Source organism: Grammomys surdaster, unplaced genomic scaffold (assembly GCF_004785775.1).
Source record: "Grammomys surdaster isolate TR1022 unplaced genomic scaffold, NIH_TR_1.0 194, whole genome shotgun sequence".
Classification (NCBI taxonomy): domain Eukaryota; kingdom Metazoa; phylum Chordata; class Mammalia; order Rodentia; family Muridae; genus Grammomys; species Grammomys surdaster.
Window position 1 is genome coordinate 9,759,238 of NW_021604639.1, and position 23,422 is coordinate 9,782,659.

Sequence of the window (23,422 nt, forward strand, 5' to 3'; positions counted from 1 at the left end):
AGAGAGAGAGAGAGAGAGAGAGAGAGAGAGAGAGAGAGAGAGAGAGAGAGAGAGACTGACTGTACGTGCAAAGCTGCACTTTGCCAGCTTGCAGAACTATGAGTTGTAAGCAGTCTCCTTTATTCTGCAGAAATCAGCTCCTCGCATTACAAGCCTGTAGTGTTCTCTCCTACATAGTTCATATCCATTACTCTATCAAAGGTCAAAAATTTTAGACAAAAATAGAGCCAGACTTCCTAGTATGTCAACAGCCTGGGTTTGTTGCTTCTTCCTTCCTCATAAGAGTGCGTGGTGCTGTGGAAATCCAGTCTGTTTCTCAGGAGAGCAGGACAGGAAAGATAGGAATTGTAATGATGCCAACTTTCATGAAGATAAACCTGCAGAAAAATGCAGCCTAGAGTGGGAAGATGAGAATAAAATGATTCGAGTTTAGAGAAGGAAACTTCGTAATTAGGTCATGAGATAGAAAGTTCACCCAGTTCTGAAGGCCTCTGAGGTCTGCTCCCTGGATACTGTGCCTGTCCATTGAGGCAGGAAGATGTAGACAGAAAATTGCATTTCTTACCAGGGACACTGTAGATTCCTGGGAGTGAATGGTATTTTACAGAACCAAGCCCACAGATAGAGCCTTGTTGAAGGCCTTATTTCAAACATAGGGCACATTTTGTCTTTTCAGTCATGTGTCCTTAATGTTAAAAAATACAATTTTAAAAAATATGTCAGTCACTTGCATGGACTTAACAGACACAAGTGAGCAAAGTGAATTCTAAAAGAAGATGGAAACGCTTATTGCTATTTTTAAAGAAATATCTTAATGAACAGAATTTCACGGGCAGTTAAGCTAACCAATTATCCTTCATATTTCTTAATGAAAATGTTGTTAAAAATATTTTTAAATGATTGGTTATAATGCTTCCAGAAGGTCAGAATCAAGGTTATATTTTATTTAACTCATCTAGAAGGAAAAAAAAACAGAATTGAAAGCTTATCGATTTAACATTATTTTCTGTTCATTTTGCATAAGACCACATTAATATTTTCTCTGCGTGTATTTGTGAGTGCCTGTTTCTCTCTGTCTCTCTGTCTCTCTGTCTCTCTGTCTCTCTGTCTCTCTGTCTCTCTGTCTCTCTCTCTCTCTCTCTCTTTCTCTCTCTCTCTCTGGGGGCGGGGTACATATGAAGGGAAGAGGTTGAGTCTTTCTTAATGGCTCTTCTCATTACATCTGGAGACTGGGTCTCTTATGAAAACTGAAGGTCACTGACTGACTAGATTGGCTGACAAGTGAGCTCCAAGCTCCTCTTATCTCTAGTTCTCTAGCCCTGGGATTATTAGTACAAGCATCTCTGGCTGCTTTTGATGTTGAGAGTGGTAGGTCAGGACTTGGAGCCTTGTGTTTTTTCTCCTTAGCCCCTTGATTTTTTTTTATCTACTGTTAAGATATGTTTTCCATGTGAAAAAAATATTTACTCTTGGAGGGGCTTGTTACATTTCCATGGAATTTGTCATCAGTAAGAACCCACTGTTATCATACTTGCTCCTGGGCTGGAAAGGAAGAAATAACTAGCTCAGAAAAACTAGTTTGAGCCTTATGGGGAGCCCATGCTATTAGGAAAAACAGCTTCTAAGTCTGTTTGACTGTCATAAGCAAAGTGGGATGTTGAGACAGTAAGAAACTCACTAAGGTACAGACAACTGCCATGGGGAGAATCACCTTAAATACCAGAAGATTTTTGGAACTACTAACACAAAGGAAGGACAAGAAACCAGGAAGAGCTTGTAGAAACTTGATTACTTGGTTGTAAGTCACTATTGGGTTCTAGTTGAAATTGTCCTTTGTGTTTCAAATGGTTGGATTCTTGTTTGAAGCTGATAAGCATAACAGTCTTTCTATACAAAGAATAATTTAGGCACTGGTCTCAAACAAAGCCTGGGAGCCTGGACAGCTTGTTACAGGTGATCCTGGATTCTCTGCCAACCTAGCAGTTAGAACTTTTCCGTGATGGATTGATAGCCGGTGTCTTGAACATCATTATAATCACAAATTAAATATTAGGCATGTTTTGCTGGATCTATAGAGTGCAGTGTGGTTAGAGCAGGAGCAGAAAGGACCCTAGAGAGCAGTTTTATTTTGTTGTCCTAAACGTTATTTCCATTCAATGCCCAGATACTGACACCAGGAAGTGACCAGTGCAGTAAAAGTCTACTGTGGTAGTTCTTGAGTCCAATGTTTCTAATATGAGCTGTTTAGATTTCTGTTAGTGGCTTATTCATTCTCTACATCCTTTAGACTCTACTCTTTTCCCTGCTGACAGTACATCATACTTTAAAACTGGAAGAAATTACAAGTACTGTATATACAATTACAAGTACTGTACAAACAACTGATTTGGACCATCTATTTGTAGGAAAAACATGTGGGGTTTTATGGAAATAAGTTTCATCTCTATTTATTGACACTATCACAAACATCATTGAAAAATTTCAACTTATAAATACGTTCTGTCCTAAAAGAGAAAGATGATTGATGTAAGGACTGTATTCTGCTATAGATAAATTTTCTCTGAACTGAAATCTTCTTTCTGGAGGGCAGAGGAAGACTCATAAGGCTCAGGAACCTCATGAAATTTACAAGATCCACAAAGCTCAGAAAGGTACAAGACTCATAAGGCTTCTCTTCCATGTTATATAGAGTAATCAGCTGCTGGGGAAGAAGAGACTTTGCAGTAGCCTTTCCTGCTATACAAACAGGGATGTGATGTCCGTGGAGGCACCTTTTCTGAACTGTCACACATGCTGAGGTAGGGATATTTGGTGATGTGGCTGTATTAAAAATTCTGTATTTATTTATTTATTCATATAATTCATTTATATTTATTTTGGTATAGTGAATAGCAGTAATATCAAAACATTAAGTAGGCTTATTAAGGCAAGAGTCATTTTTGAGAACTAGTCTTACAAGAAAGCATTCAAAAGAGCTATTAACTTCAACCTTAAATGAAATGGATTCTTTTTTATGTACAAACTTTTAATAATAGATTTATAAGTAAGTGTCAGGGACTTAGTATTTAGTAGTTTTCTTACTGTAAGTCCCAGTGGTCCTGTTGGTAGTTCGAATGAAGTTCACAGCCTCACCTAACTGGTTTGGGGTGTTATCATTTCTTTGGGTCTTTTCTGGGGTGGAAGCATGTTTATTCACATCTTTTCCAGGAAGCCGTTCAGTAGGCTCTCATTTCACTTTCTAACGATTCTCCAACCTACAAAATCAGTGAAATTCTTTTTGTTTAAAGCAAAATGTATAGCTCACAAAGAAGTCAGTAGATTCATAGAAACACAATTCTACTCATCTTTCATTCTTAAACACTTTATTCCTAATACCACTGTAATACAACTTTGTAATCTATTACCAGTTTTATCCTTGATTCCTAGTGAAATATAAGCATCTTCTATTGTCCTATGGCATTGCAAAAGGATGGCTGTTGTTTCAGGCAAATAATGTGAAGGGTTTAGCAGCTTATTCACTCAACTCAGGAAAATTGTTCCTTGAGGCTCATAATGCTTTGATGCTGACAGTGACTTAAAGCCTATGATAGTGCTTTCCAAATAGAGAGTACCAGAGTGGCAAGCACTGAATGCCACGTCACCTCTCAGTTCCCAACATCCATCTGACATTATTTATTTGTCTGTAGAGACCTGAAAAGTTATTGAGTTGAGCACTCGAGCATTGGCTTCATTGAGTGACATACATCATTTCATGTGTCAAAATGGAACAGTGTGATGAGAAAGCCTTTAATTATGTTTCTACTGGGAAACAGAGAATATGTGTTCTTCCTTGTGAACTGGGAGATACTTACTGAATTGATGTTTATCACAGAGCACAGTTTTATTTTTGTTCTTTGTGCTTTTCAAACTTGTTTTATTCAATGAAAAATATTCCACTAGCAGTATCTCATTGTATCATGAGAAGTCAGAATGTACTCTCAGCATGTGTTTTCTTGTTAAAATGAGTACTTTAGTTAGCCCTCTATGCCAGAGAAAATAATTGAAAGTTGTTCAGTATCAACATAAATTGATTCTCATGTTTCCTGTTTTTTTTTTTCCGAGTGGGAGATTAATACGTTAGTTGATCACCCATTTCTTCGAGAAATACTGGAGTTCTGCTATGTGCTAATGGAACTGACAAGTTGCTAATCTAAACCACAGTCCTTGATTCATTCATATTTATAAACATAGTCTAGATGTCAATGAAAAGGACCACCAAAAAAAAAAAAACCACCACCACCACCACCACCACCACCACCACCACCACCAACAACAACAACAAAAACGCCCAAGTCTACCTCAGAGCCAAGAGACTGATGTCTGCTATAAATAAATTGCTTAGAAATATGTGAAAAAGCTCTAATGCAGGACCCTATGATTTAAAATCAAGTCTAGAAATCTAGGCATCACTATCAAATGTGAGATGAGCCATAGGACCTGGGTTTGTCTTCCAGTACGCACTGATATGGAGGAACACGGGTAGTAAAAATCTACTTTGAGCAGTCATCTTCATTCACTGATACAAGGATCTGAAGCAAGAAACAGTCATTTGGAAATGTCTAGTAATAGTGAGGAAGGAGAACCGACACAGAGGACTCTGAGGTCTCTTGGAACCATGGTTGTGGGGTTTGATAAACCCAGAGTAATGTCCAGATTCTTGTAGGAGAGCCTGCTGTACATTTCTGGAAAATTTCAAACTTAATTTTGCAGGCATCAGAGATTTAGATAAGAGGTTATTTATTCAAAATAGTGTCTCCATGGCTATGTTCTAATCTGAACTGAAAATATTTGGCTAGATAATGGCATACAGTGCTTATATTGTGTTCACATCTTCTGGAATCCATATTTACTTTAGTGTACTTCTACAGTCAGTAAATACAGCAGTTCCTTAGAGAGAGTATTTCTTAAAATAATTAAAATGCATTGAGATAATTTAAAAATAATGCTAAATTGACTCTACTCAAGTAGAGGCACTTTGTTATTCAAATAGTTATTCTTTGTGAAAATAGTTCTTTCAAGCAATTGATATTGGATACAAAGAAACCCCACACTTAAAGTTTGATTCCAAAAATGGGCTACATGGTTGTTTACTTTATTTCACTCTATTTAATTATTCTAATCCTGTCATAATTATTGTTTACAGATAAAGGGGGTTAATATAAAATAAGCTGATATTTTTAACCCATTGTGATATTGTGTAGTTAGTGGGGATGAACTGGCTATAATATTCTCAACTTAGCAAGTTCTCTGATGTAACTTTAATAAGAGGCTTTAGCAACAACATTCTTTGGTGAATATAGAACAACAATATTAAAATCAGAGACACTGAGTTATTCCTATTGTCTGAAAAGGATGCTATTTAAAATTCCAACAATTATCTGAGATAATGAAAGATTTCCCATTTTTTTCACTTATCTCAAGAGTGTAGGACTCTGACACATATTTGCAAGAGTTCAATTCTTCCTTGACACCTTATTTTTGTCTTCTATTTTTACTCTTACACTGATTAAAATATTCTCTTTTTTTTTTCTAAATGTGCTTCTGTGTGTGTACAACTAAGCTTCTGTGTATGTTAGAGGACAACCTCTGGTTGGCTCTCCTTTTCACACCGTTAGAGGTACAGTTTCTTTGTAGTTTTCTGACTCATTCACTAGGCTAGGTGGGGATTTTCCTGTCATCACTTCTATGTCTCTGTAGAAATACTATGATTATAAATACATGCTATCACATCTGACTCTCCTCACTTTTGTACATCAAGTGTTTTATCCACTGAGGCATCTCCCCTGCCTACAATATGCAGATTTCAAAATGTGAATTAGGACATTTTCAACTTCTTTAGCTTTTCTCAAGTCTCTAGAATCTTATAAAGTCCAGGTTTTATTGTAATATCTTCTCAATTAAAAAAATTATTGTATGTTTATGGGTATTTTACCTGCATGTTTGTGTATTTACCATGTACATGTCTAGTGCCCACGGAGGATAGAAGACTATTGAGATCAACTAGAATTGGAGTTACAGGCAATCGTGAGTCAGTATGTGGGTATAATAGAACCCAGGTCCTCTGAAAGAGCACCCAGTGCTTTTCAGTATGAGTTATCTCTCTAGCTCTGTTATAATTGCTTTATACGTTCACTTGAAGTCTAGTTTTGTACTGGAGATGTACACATTATGCTGTTGAATTCCCTGTATTATCTGGATGGCTGTAGAATAAACTCAGTACTGGATTTGCAGGAGGCCTGAGCATTGGGTTAGAGAGATTATTAGTGTGGTGGGTAATGATCACCTGCTGTGAGTCAAAGTGTGCCACATTCCTCCCTTGGAGACCTCAGGTAAACTGCTGAGCTCTGTGTGTTTTACTCAAATTGTGCTGCATATGAATTTTCCTTCCAGGAAGCTGGTGACTTTAATTAAGCAGTATCCATAGGAGATGCTATGCTTGCTCGTTCATGGTTTGAATCAGATGCACAGAGTTAGAGAATCATCTTCCTAAACTTTCAAGAAGTAAAACCAAACATGTTCAGGGAATCTTATGTGTCTGCTGTTTAACAGGGTTCCATATCAGTTGCCCATTAAAATTACCACAGTAAAAAGAAGAAGGGCTAATGATGTACCATGGGGTAGCCCAGGTATCAGTGAGTGACAGGAGGGTATAAATGGAGTCTAATGAATGCCTGAAGTCAAAGCTAAAAAGTGGCATTGTGTTGTTGTACAGTTGATAAACTTTATCATGCAGATTTCACATAAAGTAATATTGCTTATAGGGCTCAAAGATGTCAAGGAGAACATTTTGTAAATGTATATCTTTTGAAGAAATACATCCCCAGTATTTCTTTGCTGGGCAAGTTTCTGGGGTATCTGTAACTTCATCTCTCTATCTTTATTTATAATAATACTAGGATTAGAGTCATTTAAATTTAAATGTGTAGTTGTTGGGAGGTACAATATTGGAGCATAATACTATCCCCTTTGTGATGGACAGCTATGCTACTGATATGTTGCCTATTGTTTTTAGTCAATCACTTTACAGGAGATGCAGAAGAAAGACGGATTAGAGTGTGATCCAGTTCAGAACATGAATATCAGGACTTTGTTGTAACAAACAAGTTCATTCTATCCAAGTATTTCTGTAGCATATCAGAATGTAATCTACTATGGTCTTGGATTCTGGATTTTTTCACTCATTGACTAATGAATTGCATGACAGAGAGACTGTTAATAGAACAGGAAAAGTAAGATTTGCTAGCAATCAATACAGATTCTTTTAGTCAAGACAAGTCCCAGAACTGGAAGTTCCTTGAATTTCAGGGGGCTTGGGTTTCTCTTGAGTGTAAGTATTCCCTTCTACTACACACTCCTCACCCTATCTCCACTGTATTGGTCACAAGCTGTCCACACAGATTCTCGGATACAGGGATCAGACTCTAACTTTTGTCCATAAATGACTTTTTTTTTCAGTTAAGTTCTTCTGTTTCATGGCAATAGTATGGAAACAACTTCTGGCTGGTTGTTATCTGTCACTTGTTAAGACAGACCTTGATACCCCATTTTGGTGATGAAATAATGGGGAAAGAAACTTACAGCAGTGGATGGGAAAAAGGAAACTCATCCCTGTCCTCCCCTTCCCCAGGGCCCCACAGTTTCATCTTTTTGTACCCTTAGAGAATAAGTCAGCTTCTCATTTCCTAGCTCCATGACAGGAACATTCACTCTCTAGCACTGCCATATATGTATATGTATATGTATATGTATATGTATATGTATATGTATATGTATATATATGTGTGTGTTTATGTATTATATATATGTGTGTGTGTGTGTGTATGTATGTATGTATGTATGTATGTATGTATGTATGTATAGTGTTAAATCTTATCTTCCAAGTCTGAATTATGCAACCATAGAAAATATTATTAGAAGTCTGGTATCTTGGATCTGAATTTCCAGGAAGAAAATAATCCACATTTGTGTTAAGGATTATGCAAGGCTTATCAACTGATTAAAATTTCCATGATTGTAGTGAGCTGGAGGTTTATAGTTCTAGAGGCAAATTGTCTTGGACTATTCTAGCCTTCTTGATAACCATGTGATTGTCCATCTTTCTATTTGACCTAACACCTTTGGAACTATATGGTCAAATCATTTCTAAAATGTACAGAGACCCTTAGCATCCAGCATTCCAAATGCTAAGGTTATCATTGGATGATATTGAAAGCCATAAGAAATTTCCCTGTTTTTCTGGATCCTACCTACTGCGTATTTCCACCACTGTGTTTGTAAAATCTTCTTACTTATGACATTCACTGATCTATTACTATAGAAACTTCTTGCAACTGTTACCACATCTGAAATGTTATTTTGGATAAACTACATCTGCATTCCTGGGTCATGGTCACTCATAATTGAATAAATCACCTTTTATTCCCTTTGAAGAGAATTGTTTTGTTGTTGGTTTCTTTTGTTTTGAGTTTTGTTTCCCAATGGCACACTTTTCTACTTTTTTACATGCATGAACTTTCTTAGGTTTTACAACTACCCTGCTAGGTAGGTAGAGTGCAGGCACTTGCTTTTCAAATCATGACAGTTGCCATGTAAAAAGTTTGGACACTTTCTCTAAACTATGGAGAAGACTGACCTGAAACTCAGAGAAGCCAGAGCTAATCTTCCCCTTATGGTAAACACTACACATTAGTCTTGAGTCATTTGTAGTGCTGGGGTGGTCACCTGTTGTCAGTCTCGTGTTTAGTGTGCCTTCTGGAGACTTTTTTTTCTTCTTGGACCACAGTATGATGAAAATATGTAGACATACCTTCTTTTAGGTAAGGATAAGTGAATCATAGGCAGAGTCACAGTGACCTATCCCCTGAACCCTCACCCAGACGATACCCTGTTCTGAAAGATATCTGTATTCCCCCTGAACACCCATGCTCCAGTGTCATCCCCTTCCCCATGTCCTGCCTTTTTGTGTTTATAACCCCTGTGTGAATGAGTATAAATTACAATTTGAAAAAAATAAATAAATAAATTTCATATATATATATATATATATATATATATAATCATTACAACAGACTGTAGTCATGTAGTTACAATTTAGTTAGACAGGGATTAGAAATCTCAAGCTGATTCTACTCTCACTCCACACGTGCATGTGCTTAGATGGCTAAAGAACTGATGCTTGGAAAAAACATTGTATGGTCAGCGCAAAGAAAAGTGAGGTTCTACTTGGTTACAATGTTGCATAATTGATACAGCCCTGTATATCTATCTGATGATGGTAGTCTGGGAAAGGACTCAACTATCAGAGTTTGTGATGGAAATCAAGGGGATAAATGAAAGTTTCTGGTAGTATTGCTGACTGGACCTGGGGTATATGCTGAGTGTCTGCATACAAGTCTGGGCTGAGCATGCAAGTGTAAAGCCCAGGATAGGCTCTGCCTATGGTTTTGTGTTCTTCCCTTTGAGTTGAAGCTGCTCTTTAAAAAGCTGACCTGACTGTGAGCCTTCCTATCCTTTATGTTGGAGACTGTGCCTTGGACACCACACACTACATAGTCTAGAATGTGGCAATCTTAGAGAGAAATGTGAATTGTATCCTAGCAAAGAGATCAGAGATTGAATTTGGAGTCATGGCTCTGTACTGGAAGACCAATCGCCCTCAGTGATGAGGACAGTTGGCTTGCTAGGACACTTTCTCAGAAACACTGGGCCTATGTCTCCTTATCTTAAAATTCCTGTACAGTGTTTTTGAAGACCCATTTGTGCATTTACACTTCCAGACAGGGAAGGATTTTAGACTTGTCTGCAGCCTTTTCTTCATTATTATTTCCTGTGCCACAACAGTTGCCTAGAACCAACATGTATACCAAGCTACAATGCCCAGGCCAACATGGTACTACTCAGTATGGACAGGATAGTTTTTGTTCCTTATCTAATTTTTTCTTCAGAGAGTATTTGTCCAACAAACTACCCAAAGAATCTAAAGGCAAGTTTAAGAAAAGCAAATTTAAATCTTTATTCGTGTTGACTTTTGTGCAATGTCTTTAATTTCTCCTTGTCTTACTGTCACTTTCTAATTTTCCCTTTAAAACTACTTAAGCAGTGCTTAAGTGAAGCTAACTGCAGGATGTCCAGTCACACTCAGAGCAGGAAAGAGTTCTGTGTGGGTTAAAGAGCTGAAGTCATGGTCACATGGCAATGTCAGGAGCAATTAGCTATTCATGGGCGAGACAAGAACGGAATGTCCCTAAATAGAGGAAATGTTATTCTTAGATTTCAACTGAGAGAAGGAATGTGGAAAGTTATTGACAGGGAAGCTTTTGTATGTGTAACAAGCCTTTATTTTACAATTGTACATAGACAGTTATGTTGTTCCTACACGCAGAAAGATAGATATACACATAGATACACACAAATGCACAGAGATAGACTAGATAAATATACGTATAGATATATACAACCAGACAAATGCACAGAGAGATAGACATGTACAAACTCATACAAATACACAGTCACAGCATACACCGAAAGAGACCGACAAAAACACCCAGAGACAGATCACCCATTCAAAGACAAGTACACAGTTACATACATACATAGACAGATATTCAAACACACAGACACATAACACAGAGATACACACAGAGATACATGTACATATTCACACACTATGACAGATATACTCACACAAACATACAGACACTTACAACTCATGCATAAACACAGACACACACACACATGTACACACACACATTCCCCCCTCCCACATACACTTACACACTGTCTTCTTGCTTTTTCTTAACATAAATGTATCTGGCTACGTTTCCACATTTATTGGTCACCTATGACAGAGGATTGTAATGGAGACAGAGACTGGCTACAACTGTCTTCCATTGTTAAAAACTCTCTGAAATCCTATCTTTATTTGCAATTTCATTAAATTCAGTGAACAGCCATTTGCTGTTGATAATTCTAGTGCTGGTTCTTAAACGTGTTATTTTAAGAGGTTCATATCCTCCATGTAGGCTTTGAAACATCTGTTCAGACCAGAACATATCAGCAAAAACCATATTTTTTCTTTCCTTAGTCTGAGTCCAGATGGCTACATTTATGTACCATGTACCATAAGTTTCAATTATGTACTGTGATTTAATCTATTTTATTTTTATATCCCTAATAAAACTAATTATTTAAGAAAATAAGGACTCCTAATATATTCATAATGGACTATGGAGAAAGGGAAAGTACTGTGTGTGTGAATGTTTTTGCTAAGATGTCATTCTTAAAAAGGATGTTTCACATCTAGTTTTAAAATAAATCAGTGTGTAAAATCCATAATTAAAGAAAAGTTAAAATATTTTCTTTGAATGGATATGCTAAATGTAAATAAAATCAGCTTCACCAGAAATGTACTTTCTAAGAAGAAAATCATTGAAATTACAAGGGAATAATAACTTAATTAAAATATAATGAGTCGTTTATTACAGAAATGTAATGTGAAATGATGTTTCTCTTTAATCATTCTTTAGACCACAGTGGCCAATGTAAATGAGTACAAATGTGGTAACGTTGCTTCAGCAAGGATGGTTAATTATATTTCAGAAAAATGATGTTCCAATCCCCAGTGGGATACTCTTATTTTCAAAGTAGGATCACTTTCTTAATCATTCTTTGTGGGAGTACATATGTGTATGTGTATATGTTCTTATGTGTGTGGGTGCATGCTTGTGTGTGAATATGCCCGTGGAGGCTAGACATTGCTTATAAGTGTCTTCTTTGATAGCTTTCCATGTTATTTACAGAATATGGAATTCCTGGCTTAGGCTAGTCTAGCCAGCCTGTCCCTAGTAATCTCCATCTCTCTCTTCCAAGTGCTAGGATATCAGACATACTTTCAAGTACTCTGTTCTTCAGTTTTATATAAATTCCAACTCTGGTCTTCATGTTTGCACAGTATGTCTTTTATCCACTGAGCCAGCTCTACAGCCTTTGGGTCATTAATGAAATCAACATACACTATTATATATTTTTTCATGAGCCTAAATAATTACAAATAATGCAAATTTCAGTCATGGTGATCATCGTGATAAATAGTCTCAAAAACAAAATCCCACCATTAAAAAAAGAACACAGAATTATACAATTGATTTTAGATGTAGTCAGTAGTGATTTAATGAAACTATGATTTGTCACTGACCATTTATTACCAAGAAGGATGCCAAGAATTCTGACCATTGTATGAAACTGGACCCTGTTACATTAATTCTTTGAACTTATTTTAATTTTATTTTTTTATAGATTTTACCTAAATATAACATTATTCTTGAATTTTTGCATCTTTTCATTATTTTGTAATCTGTTCTATAAAAAATATACACATTAGAAATGAAGTACTTACATTTTGACTACATAGCTTTAAATGTTACATTTCCCAGATTGAATAATCCTTGTTATTAAACCAACAATATATTATATAAATTATTATTTATCAAATAAAAACTGAAATTTAATTAGATGTGAGCCAGGGCTCTGCTGTTTTCTGATGCTCTTACATTCTGATTAAACCAGGATAACTCTTGAAACTATATTGACTTCTTAGAAGCAACTACCTTGTTTCTCTAGATCTTTGCCATACCCATTCTCATAGCTGATTCATAGGCAGAGTGGCTGCAGCATGTTCTCATCAGTCATATGGCATAGAACCTCCCCCTTCCTCTGCAGCCTGTAAGAAGGGATTGAATGAACTTCACAAGGACTTGAGCACTCCTCAGAGACTCTGCCATGCTGTTCTCTACCTAGGGCATTAATAACTCTCATAAGAAATTCCTTACCCAGAAAGAACAACCTGCCTCAAGGTCCTGCTTGAACTAAACCTTTGCAGAAGATCATATCCAGTGAGAAAAATAGCAATATATTTTACCATTAGGGTTGTTTTATGAATTTACTCATGATTGATACTTTATATATACTTTATATACTTATATACACTTTTTTGAGATGGGATCTCATAGCACAGGCTAGCTTCAAACTTTTTATGTTGTAGTGGTTGCCCTTGAATTCCTGTTCTTCATGCTTCCACCTACTGGAATTAAAGGCACCCGATTTAATTAAGGGCACTGGAATTGATTAAACCTGGTTCAATGCCTTATTTTCTTGATCAAACTTCTAGAAACAAACTGTTTGAGAATGTCACAGAATTTCATCAAATTCTTTACAGTATTTTTGTCAATTAGGTTAAGAAACAACAACAATGGTCTGTTAATTTTTAAAATGTAATCCATCAGTAGGTAATTTAATTAAATATGACTTGCAAAGAAAATGTGCTACACATTAATATCAGTCCTTTAAGAATGAATTTCTTGTTGGTTCTCTGGCTATTATCGGTTGCTTTTGCTTCTTCTGGGGGCTTGTTTTGTCTTTATTTTTCTATGAAAGGATAAAGCCTGATGTGGGTCATACTTTCCTTCTGTTGCTCATCTTTCATCTCCTTTATTTCTCCTCATGCTTCTCTTCCTTTTCTCATCATGAGGCTCTATTTGAAAATTTGGAGAAAAATTCTAATCACTAAATAAAGGATTTTTTATGTAAGTATATGGTACGTGACTACATGCATCACAGAGAATTGTCTTTAAGTAGTTCTTTTTTTAAAAAAAAAAAAAAGAAGAATTACTCTTTTTGTTGGTGACTTCCAGAAGCAATCTATAACAATGTATAATATTCCACTTTAAATATTTTATTCCATTTATTATTTAACATGCACATCAAATTACTGGCCTTGTTCATAGCAGAGATTCTTGTTCTTTTCACAGCAAATAACCCATTTTAACCACTATTAAAATATCTGTTTTGGTAATTCACTGTTCAGCTAAGTCTTACTGAATAAGTTAGAAAAAGCCTTCAGCTGAGATAGAAATGTATGGCTTCCAGAGATAACTCTTTAGCCTTACACAGTAATATCCTGGAAAGGCAGCTGCCATCTATCCTCCCTTGATCCTGATTCTACTGGTTAAAAACCCCTCTGAAACACAGGCTGGGAATAGAGTATCTTCTCCCTTTGGTAGATCTTTATTCTTGTATGTAACATTGAATTGAACCTGAGGTCACTTTTTTATATTTTTAGTTAAAGTTCTACACACTCCTCTTACTTTTGTATTCACATGTTTCTCTTAGTAAATCATACAAAGAACAATGTTATTTGTTAGGAACTGTTGTAACTACTTTTTAAGAGCCATAAAACAACAAAGTAGAAAGAAAGATTGAGTTACTAGATGGGACTGGTGCTGCAAGTCTGTGGTATAGTACTTGGTTAGCTTGTGTGAAACTTTGATTCTTTGTTGGATTGTTTGGGTTGGTTTTAGATATGATATCATGATAAAGTGAAGGCTAGAGAAAAGCTCACAATCTGACTCCCCAGTCTTCTTGTTAGAATATAGTCATGTCCCAGCAACACATGGCTATATATTTAAATATCTTTATTAAACCTCACTCTTAATTTTTTTTAAATTGACAGGATACCTTGTCCATGAGTATTATCTCAAACAATGGATTTGTCAGGTCAGAACACACATTTCTTTAAACCTTATATAAATTACAAAATAAAAAATAGGTATTTGGTAAAATTGATTTAGAAAGAGAAAAAAAGTAAATAGTGAACTTGTAAAATATGGAAATAATGGAAGATGCTTAATTATTTTTGATGAACTTTATTATAAAAAACTTATAAGTTAAAGCAAAAGCCTTTTAAAAACAAAGCTATGACAGAGGGCTGAAGAGATGGCTCAGCCCTGAAAAGTCCTTTTGCTCCTTCAGATAGTTTTCAGCATCCACATGATGATTCATAACCATCTATGTCTCTAGTTCTGGGAGCTCCCACCCCATCTTCTATACTACTCAAACATAGACAGACCTATGTCTATAAGATAAAAATAAATATATCTAATAAAAATAACAATTTTATTTTGTTAGATGCCTCAGGTAAGTATGGGGCACTTTAACAAAGCTTTATCATGTTTAAATAGCAGTATGTTCAGGTTTTTATATTTGTTTTTTGATTTCTTTCCCCTGTATTCTTTTTAGTCAACTTCAGGTCCTCTAACATGCCTCAGTCACTAACTAGAACATTTTTAATGAGTAGTTGAAAGAAATATTTTTTCCATTTTTCAAGTTGTTATTGGTGGCATCATGTCATTTTGGGGCTGCCACGAGACTTGTAGAGAACTTCATCAAGATATTTAATTTTGAGGTATGATATGAAGTTGTTGAGATGGTTCAGGCAGTAAAGTATATGCTACATGACCAAGCAGAGTTGAGTTCAGATCCACAGCACACACACAAAAAATTGTGTGTTGTAGTTGCCTGTAGCCCACACATTGGGAAGCAGGTAAAAGGTATAGATGAAACCCTGGAATTCATCATCCAGACAGGCTAGTCAAAGAGATGAGTGTTCTCCTCAATGAGAGACTGAAATCTCATAAATTAAGGGAGAGCAATAGCAATAGAGATAAGATACCTTATATGAACCTCTGGCCTCCACATTCAATATACACAAGCACCCATAAATACTTATGCACATATCTATACTAACACATACAGGTACCACACATATAACACCACAGGCACAATGCTATCAATTATATGTCATAAAACACCTATGTTGTACAATTTCATAATTTTTATAGCCTCATTTTCCTCATGCTTAATTGCATTGATTGATGAGCCTCATTAACCAGTTTGTTAAAAACATGCCCCATTTCCACTAGTGCAGTGTATGTTTCATGCTAACTTAATCAATGCCAGCATTTTGTGTCATGTCAGCAAGAGTTAGAAAGTATCTTCAGGGAATCAGATGATGCTGTCTTCTTCCTTATAAGCTTTGACTAAGAAAAAGAAATTAAAAAGCTTTCCCAACATTTGTTCTCAAAAGTTATTTCCTTGCTTATTTATTATTACCAGAATTATTGTTTCTGGTCTAATCTGAAAAAAAATGTTTACTAGTTTAGTTCTGGTATAATCTGAAAAATGTTTATTAGTTTAGTTAATAAAAATAGATACTAATAAAAATGTTTATAAGTTTAGTTTAGAAACAAAAGAAGAAATGTTACTTTCAATACATGACTTTTTAGTTCATACTTCATTCAACTTTGCTTGCTTTTCTTTCATGTTCTAGTCAATAAATACATTAAAATTATTCAGATGTATGTGTCATATGTATAAAATGCGTTCATAATTTCTTTTTATGGTACTTTTCAAACTAAATTCACAATAGCACATTCCATTATCATCAATCATTTAAATAGACATACTCCTTCACAGTTTTTTAAAATCACTATTCTGAATATTTTAATAGGTAATTGATGTTGATTATTTTGTTTATTAACTTGACACAACCTAGAAGGATCTGGGAAGAGAGCAAAATTTGAATTATTATCTAGAACCAGTTTATCTGAAGACTTTGTGTTCAAAAAAGTGTCTTATTGTTAACTGATATAAGAATGACTTAGCCGCTCTGGGCTGGAGCAGACACAGAGTTGGTCGGCTCCTGTCCTGTTGAGAAACTGAATCCTGAGTCATCCAGGAGCCACTGCACTCAGAGCAGCTGGTAAGAACTCCATCTCACTCCCTAAGCCCCAGAGATACATCGGGGAACCAGGGACATTCAGGGCACAGCAGCTACCCAAACCCCACCCCTCTGGAATTCCACTTCCCTTCTGCCCTTGCCTGGTCCTTTGGGCTGGAGCAGACACAGAGTTGGTCTGCTTCTGTCCTGTGGAGAAACTGAATCCTGAGTCATCGAGGACCCGCTGCACTCAGAGCAGAAGGATTTCCAGATCCAAGAGGTGGCCTGATTCCCAGGAGTTCTTCCACCCAGGAGATTAGGAGCATAAGACCACAGAGACCTCTGGACTCTGAGGAGCTCTGCAATAAGCAAGATAACTGGAAATACAGACTCCAGTTTTACACAGTGAGGGCAGGTACCACTAGAGTTAACCAGATGGCGAAAGGCAAGCTCAAGAACATAAGCAACGGAAACCAAAGTTTCTTGGCATCATCAGTGCCCAGTTCTCCCAATATAGCAAGCCCTGAACACCCCATCACACCTGAAAAGCAGGATTCAGAATTAAAATCACTTCTCATGATGATGATAGAGGATTATAAGAAGGAATTAAGTAACTCCCTTAAAGAAATACAGGAGAGTACAAGTAAACAGGTAGAAGCCCTTAAAGAGGAATCACAGAAATCCCTTAAAGAAATGGAAGAAAACACAAAGAAGGAATTAAACAAAAACATTCAGGATCTGAAACTAGAAATAGAAACAATAAAGAAAGTTCAAAGGGAGACAACCATGGAGATAGAAAACCTAAGAAAGAGATCAGGAGTCACAGACGCAAGCATCACCAACCGAATACAAGAGATAGAAGAGAGAATCTCAAATGCAGAAGATACGGTAGAAAATATTGACACAGTTGTCAAAGAAAATGCAAACTGCAAAAAACTCCTAACTCAAAACATCCAGGAAATCCAGGACACAATGAGAAGACCAAACCTAAGGATAATAGGTATAGATGAGAATGAAGATTCCCAACTTAAAGGGCCAGTAAATATCTTCAACAAAATTATTGAGGAAAACTTCCCTAACCTAAAGAACAAGATGCCCATAAACATACAAGAAGCCTACAGAACACCAAATAGACTAGACCAGAAAAGAAATACCTCCCGTCACATAATAATCAAAACATCAGATGCACAAAACAAAGAAAAAATACTAAAAGCAGTAAAGGAAAAAGGTCAAGTAACATATAAAGGCAGACCTATAAGAATTACACCAGACTTCTCACCAGAGACTATAAAAGCCAGAAGAGCCTGGACTGACATCATACAGACACTAAGAGAACACAATTGCCAGCCCAGATTACTATACCCAGCAAAACTCTCAATCACTATAGATGGTGAAACCAAGATATTCCATGACAAAACCAAATTTGCACAATATCTTCCCACAAACCCAGCACTTCAAAGGATAATTGATGGAAAATGCCAACACAAGGAGGGAAACTACAACCTAGAAAAAGCAAGTAAGTAATCTTCCAACAACCCCAAAAGAAGATACAAACATAACTTTACCTCTAATAACAAAAATAACAGGAAGCAACAATCATTTTTCCTTAATATCTCTTAACATCAATGGTCTCAATTCCCCAATAAAAAGACGCAGACTATCAGACTGGATACACAAACAAGACCCAGAATTTTGCTGCATACAAGAAACGCACCTCAGTGACAAAGACAGACACTACCTCAGAATAAAAGGGTGGAAAACAATTTTTCAAGCCAATGGTCCCAAGAAACAAGCTGGAGTAGCCATTCTAATATCAAATAAAATCGACTTTCATCCAAAATTTATCAAAAAAGATAAGGAAGGACACTTCATACTCATCAAAGGAAAAATCTACCAAGGTGAACTCTCAATTCTGAACATCTATGCTCCAAATGCAAGGGCACCTACATACATAAAAGAAACTTTACTAAAGCTCAAAACACACATTACACCTCACACAATAGTAGTGGGGGATTTCAACACCCCACTGTCAGCAATGGACAGATCATGGAAACAGAAACTAAACAGAGACACTTTGAAATTAACAGAAGTTATGAACCAAATGGACTTAACAGACATCTATAGAACATTTCATCCTAAAACAAAAGAATATACCTTTTTCTCAGCACCTCATGGTACCTTCTCCAAAATAGACCATATAATTGGTCACAAAACAAGCCTCTACAGATACAAAAAGATTGAAATAATCCCTTGCATCTTATCAGATCACCACGGACTAAGACTGGTCTTTAATAATGACAAAACCAATGGAAAACCCACATACACATGGAAACTGAACAACTCTCTACTCAATGATGACTTGGTCAAGGAAGAAATAAAGAAAGAAATAAAAGACTTTTTAGAATTCAATGAAAATGAGGACACATCATACCAAAACTTGTGGGACTCCATGAAGGCAGTGCTAAGAGGAAAGCTCATAGCTCTAAGTGCCTACAAAAAGAAACTGGAAAGAGCACACACTAACAAGTTGACTGCACAACTAAAAGCTCTAGAACAAAAAGAAGCAAATACACCCAGGAGGAGTAGAAGGCAGGAAATAATCAAACTCAGGGCTGAAATCAACCAAATAGAAACAGAAAGAACAATACAAAATATCAATAAAACCAGGAGTTGGTTCTTTGAGAAAATCAACAAGATAGATAAACCCTTAGCCAGATTAACCAGAGGGCACAGAGACAGTATCCAAATTAATAAAATCAGAACTGAAAAGGGAGACATAACAACAGAAACTGAAGAAATTCAAAAAATCATCAGATCCTACTACAAAGGCCTATACTCAACAAAACTGGAAAACCTGGATGAAATGGACAATTTCCTAGACAGATACCAGGTACCGAAGTTAAACCAGGAGCAGATAAACCATCTAAATAGTCTCATAACCCCTCAGGAAATAGCAGCAGTCATCAAAAGCCTCCCCACTAAAAAAAAGCCCAGGACCAGATGGTTTTAGTGCTGAATTCTATCAGACCTTCAAGGAAGACCTAATACCAATTCTCTTCAAACTATTCCACAAAATAGAGACAGAAGGAACACTACCCAATTCGTTCTATGAAGCTACAATTACACTCATACCCAAACCCCACAAGGACCCGACAAAGAAAGAGAACTTCAGACCAATCTCCCTTATGAACATCGATGCAAAAATACTCAATAAAATTCTAGCAAACCGAATCCAAGACCACATCAAAACAATCATCCATCATGATCAAGTAGGTTTTATCCCAGGAATGCAGGGATGGTTCAATATTCGGAAATCCATCAATGTAATCCACTATATAAACAAACTTAAAGAAAAAAACCATATGATTATCTCACTAGATGCTGAGAAAGCATTTGACAAAATTCAACATCCCTTCATGATAAAAGTCTTGGAAAGATCAGGAATTCAAGGCCCCTACCTAAACATAGTAAAAGCAATTTACAGCAAACCAGTAGCCAACATCAAGCTAAATGGAGAGAAACTTGAAGCAATCCCACTAAGATCAGGGACTAGACAAGGTTGCCCACTCTCCCCCTACCTATTCAATATAGTACTGGAAGTCTTAGCCAGAGCAATTAGACAGCAAAAAGAAGTCAAAGGGATACAAATAGGAAAGGAAGAAGTCAAAATATCGCTATTTGCAGATGATATGATAGTATACTTAAGTGACCCCCAAACTTCCACCAGAGAACTCCTAAACCTGATAAACAACTTCAGCAAAGTGGCTGGTTATAAAATCAACTCAAACAAATCAGTAGCCTTCCTCTACATGAAAGATAAACAGACTGAAAAAGAAATTAGGGAAATGACACCCTTCACAATAGTTGCAAATAATATAAAATACCTTGGTGTGAATCTAACCAAGCAAGTGAAAGACCTGTATGACAAGAACTTCAAGTCTCTGAAGAAAGAAATTGAAGAAGATCTCAGAAGATGGAAAGATCTCCCATGCTCATGGATTGGCAGGATTAATATAATAAAAATGGCCATCTTGCCAAAAGCAATCTACAGATTCAATGCAATCCCAATTAAAACCCCAACTCAATTCTTCACAGAGTTAGAAAAGGAAACTCTCAAATTCATATGGAATAACAAAAAACCCAGGATAGCGAAAACTATTCTCAACAATAAAAGAACTTCTGGAGGAATCACCATCCCTGACCTCAAGCTGTACTACAGAGCAATAGTGATAAAAACTACCTGGTATTGGTACAGAGACAGGCAGGAAGATCAATGGAATAGAATTGAAGACCCAGAAATGAACCCACACTCCTATGGTCACTTGATCTTTGACAAAGGAGCTAAAACTGTCCAGTGGAAAAAGGACAGCATTTTCAACAAATGGTGCTGGTTCAACTGGAAGACAACATGTAGAAGAATGAAAATTGATCCATTCTTATCCCCTTGTACAAAGCTCAAGTCTAAGTGAATAAAGGACCTCCACATAAAGCCAGATACACTGAAACTAATAGAAGAGAAGGTGGGGAAAAGCCTCGAATACTTGGGCACAGGGGAAAAGTTCCTGAACAGAACTCGAATGGCATATGCTCTAAGATCGAGAATTGAGAAATGGGACTTCATAAAATTGCAAAGTTTCTGTAAGGCAAAGGACACTGTCAATAGGGCAAAACGACAACCAACAAATTGGGAAAAGATCTTTACCAATCCTTCATCTGATAGAGGGCTAATATCCAATATATACAAAGAACTCAAGAAATTAGACTCCAGACAACCAAATTACCCTATTAAAAAATGGGGTATAGAGCTTAACAAAGAATTTTCAACGGAAGAAACTCGAATGGCCGAGAAGCATCTAAAGAAATGTTCAGCATCCTTAGTAGTCAGGGAAATGCAAATCAAAACAACCCTGAGATTCCATCTCACACCAGTCAGGATGGCTAAGATTAAGAACTCAGGTGATAGTAGATGCTGGCAAGGGTGTGGAGAAAGAGGAACACTCCTCCATTCTTGGTGGGACTGCAAGATGGTGCAACCACTTTGGAAATCAGTCTGGCGGTTCCTCAGAAAATTGGACATAGCATTACCCGAGGATCCAGCTATACCACTCCTAGGCATATACCCAGAAGATGCTCGAACATATAACAAGGACATATGCTCAACTATGTTCATAGCAGCCTTATTTATAATAGCCAGGAGCTGGAAAGAACCCAGATGTCCTTCATCTGAGGAATGGATTCAAAAAATGTGGTACATTTACACAATGTGGTATTACTCAGCTATTAAAAACAATGAATTCGAGAGGTTCCTAGGTAAATGGATGGAACTAGAAATTATCATCCTGAGTGAGGTAAGCCAATCACAAAAGAACACACATGGTATTCACTCACTGATTATTGGATATTAGCCTAGAACCTTGAAATGCCCAAGATGCAACTCACAGGCCACATGAAGCCCATAAAGAAGGAAGACCAAGTGAGGGTGATTCGGTCCTTCTTAGAAGGAGCAACAAAATACTCAAGGGAGCAAATATGGAGACAAAGTGAGGGACAGAAACTGAAGGAGGGGCCGTCTCAAGACCACTCCACCTGAGTATCTATCCCATGTGCAATCACCAAAGGTAGATGCTGATGTGGAAGACAGGAAGTGCATGCTGATAAGAGCCTGATATGGATATCTCCTCAGAGGCCTTCAAGAGTCAGACATATTCAGAGGCAGATGCTCACAACTAGCCATTGAACTGATCATGGGGTTCTCAATAGAGGAGTTAGAGTGAAGACTGAAGGAGCTGAAAGGATTTGCGGCACCATGAGGAGAGCAACAATACCAACCAACCACAGCTCCCAGGGTCTAAACCACCAGCCTGGGAGCACTTAGGGGGGGATCCAGGGCTTCAGCTGAATATGTAAAAGTGGAGGGCCCTGCTGGGCATAGGTGGAAGAAGAGAACCTTGACCTCATGAAGGCTGGATGCCCCAGGGGGTGGGAATTTTGAGGGTGGGGAGGTGGGAGTGGGGGGGTGTAGATAGAGGTTACATCCACAGAGAAGAAGGAGGAGGGGCGAGGGGATTGGGGGTTCTGAGGGGGTGGTGGGGGATGGGGTAAGGGGACAACATAGGAAATGTAAATAAATCATCCAATAAAAAAAAAAGAAAAAAAAAAAAAGAATGACTTAGCCTATTGTGGGTGGCACCATTCCCTAGGCTGAGTGTTCTGAATAGTAAGCAAGTAAGGAAGAAGCAAGCAAGAAAGTAGTCAGGCACGCAAAGGTGCATGCATTTATTTATTTATACTCACTTTTTTTTTCTTTTGTGATGGGATTACATGATGTAGCTTTGGCTAGCCTGGGACTTGCTTTGTAAACTAAGCAGACCTCTAACTCCTAAAGACCTCTATGCCTCTGCCTCTTGGGGACTAAACCTTTGATACACCAGGTCTGTGTTTTTTTTTTTTTTTTTTTTTTTTTTGCTCTTGACTATAGATGTCATGTGACCTACTTCAAATCCCTACTTCTTCTTAATAATGGATTAAAGCCTAGAATTCTAAGCCACATTAACTTGATTTTCCACTAAGATGTTTATTGTATCATAGCAAGAGAAATGAGACTACAAAATGTTTACTCTAGACACATTATGAGTCCCAAGTTTTAAGGTTGAACAAGAAATAATGGGCTATTTTTTAAGATTTAATCTTATTTTATGTAGGTGAGTATTGCCTGCATGCATGTACAGAGAAGAGGCCAATGGGGCCTCTGGAACTGCAGTTACAGATAATAGAGATTCATCTGGGACTCCAGTTCCCAGCAAGAGCAGCCAGTGCTCTTAGCTGCAGAGT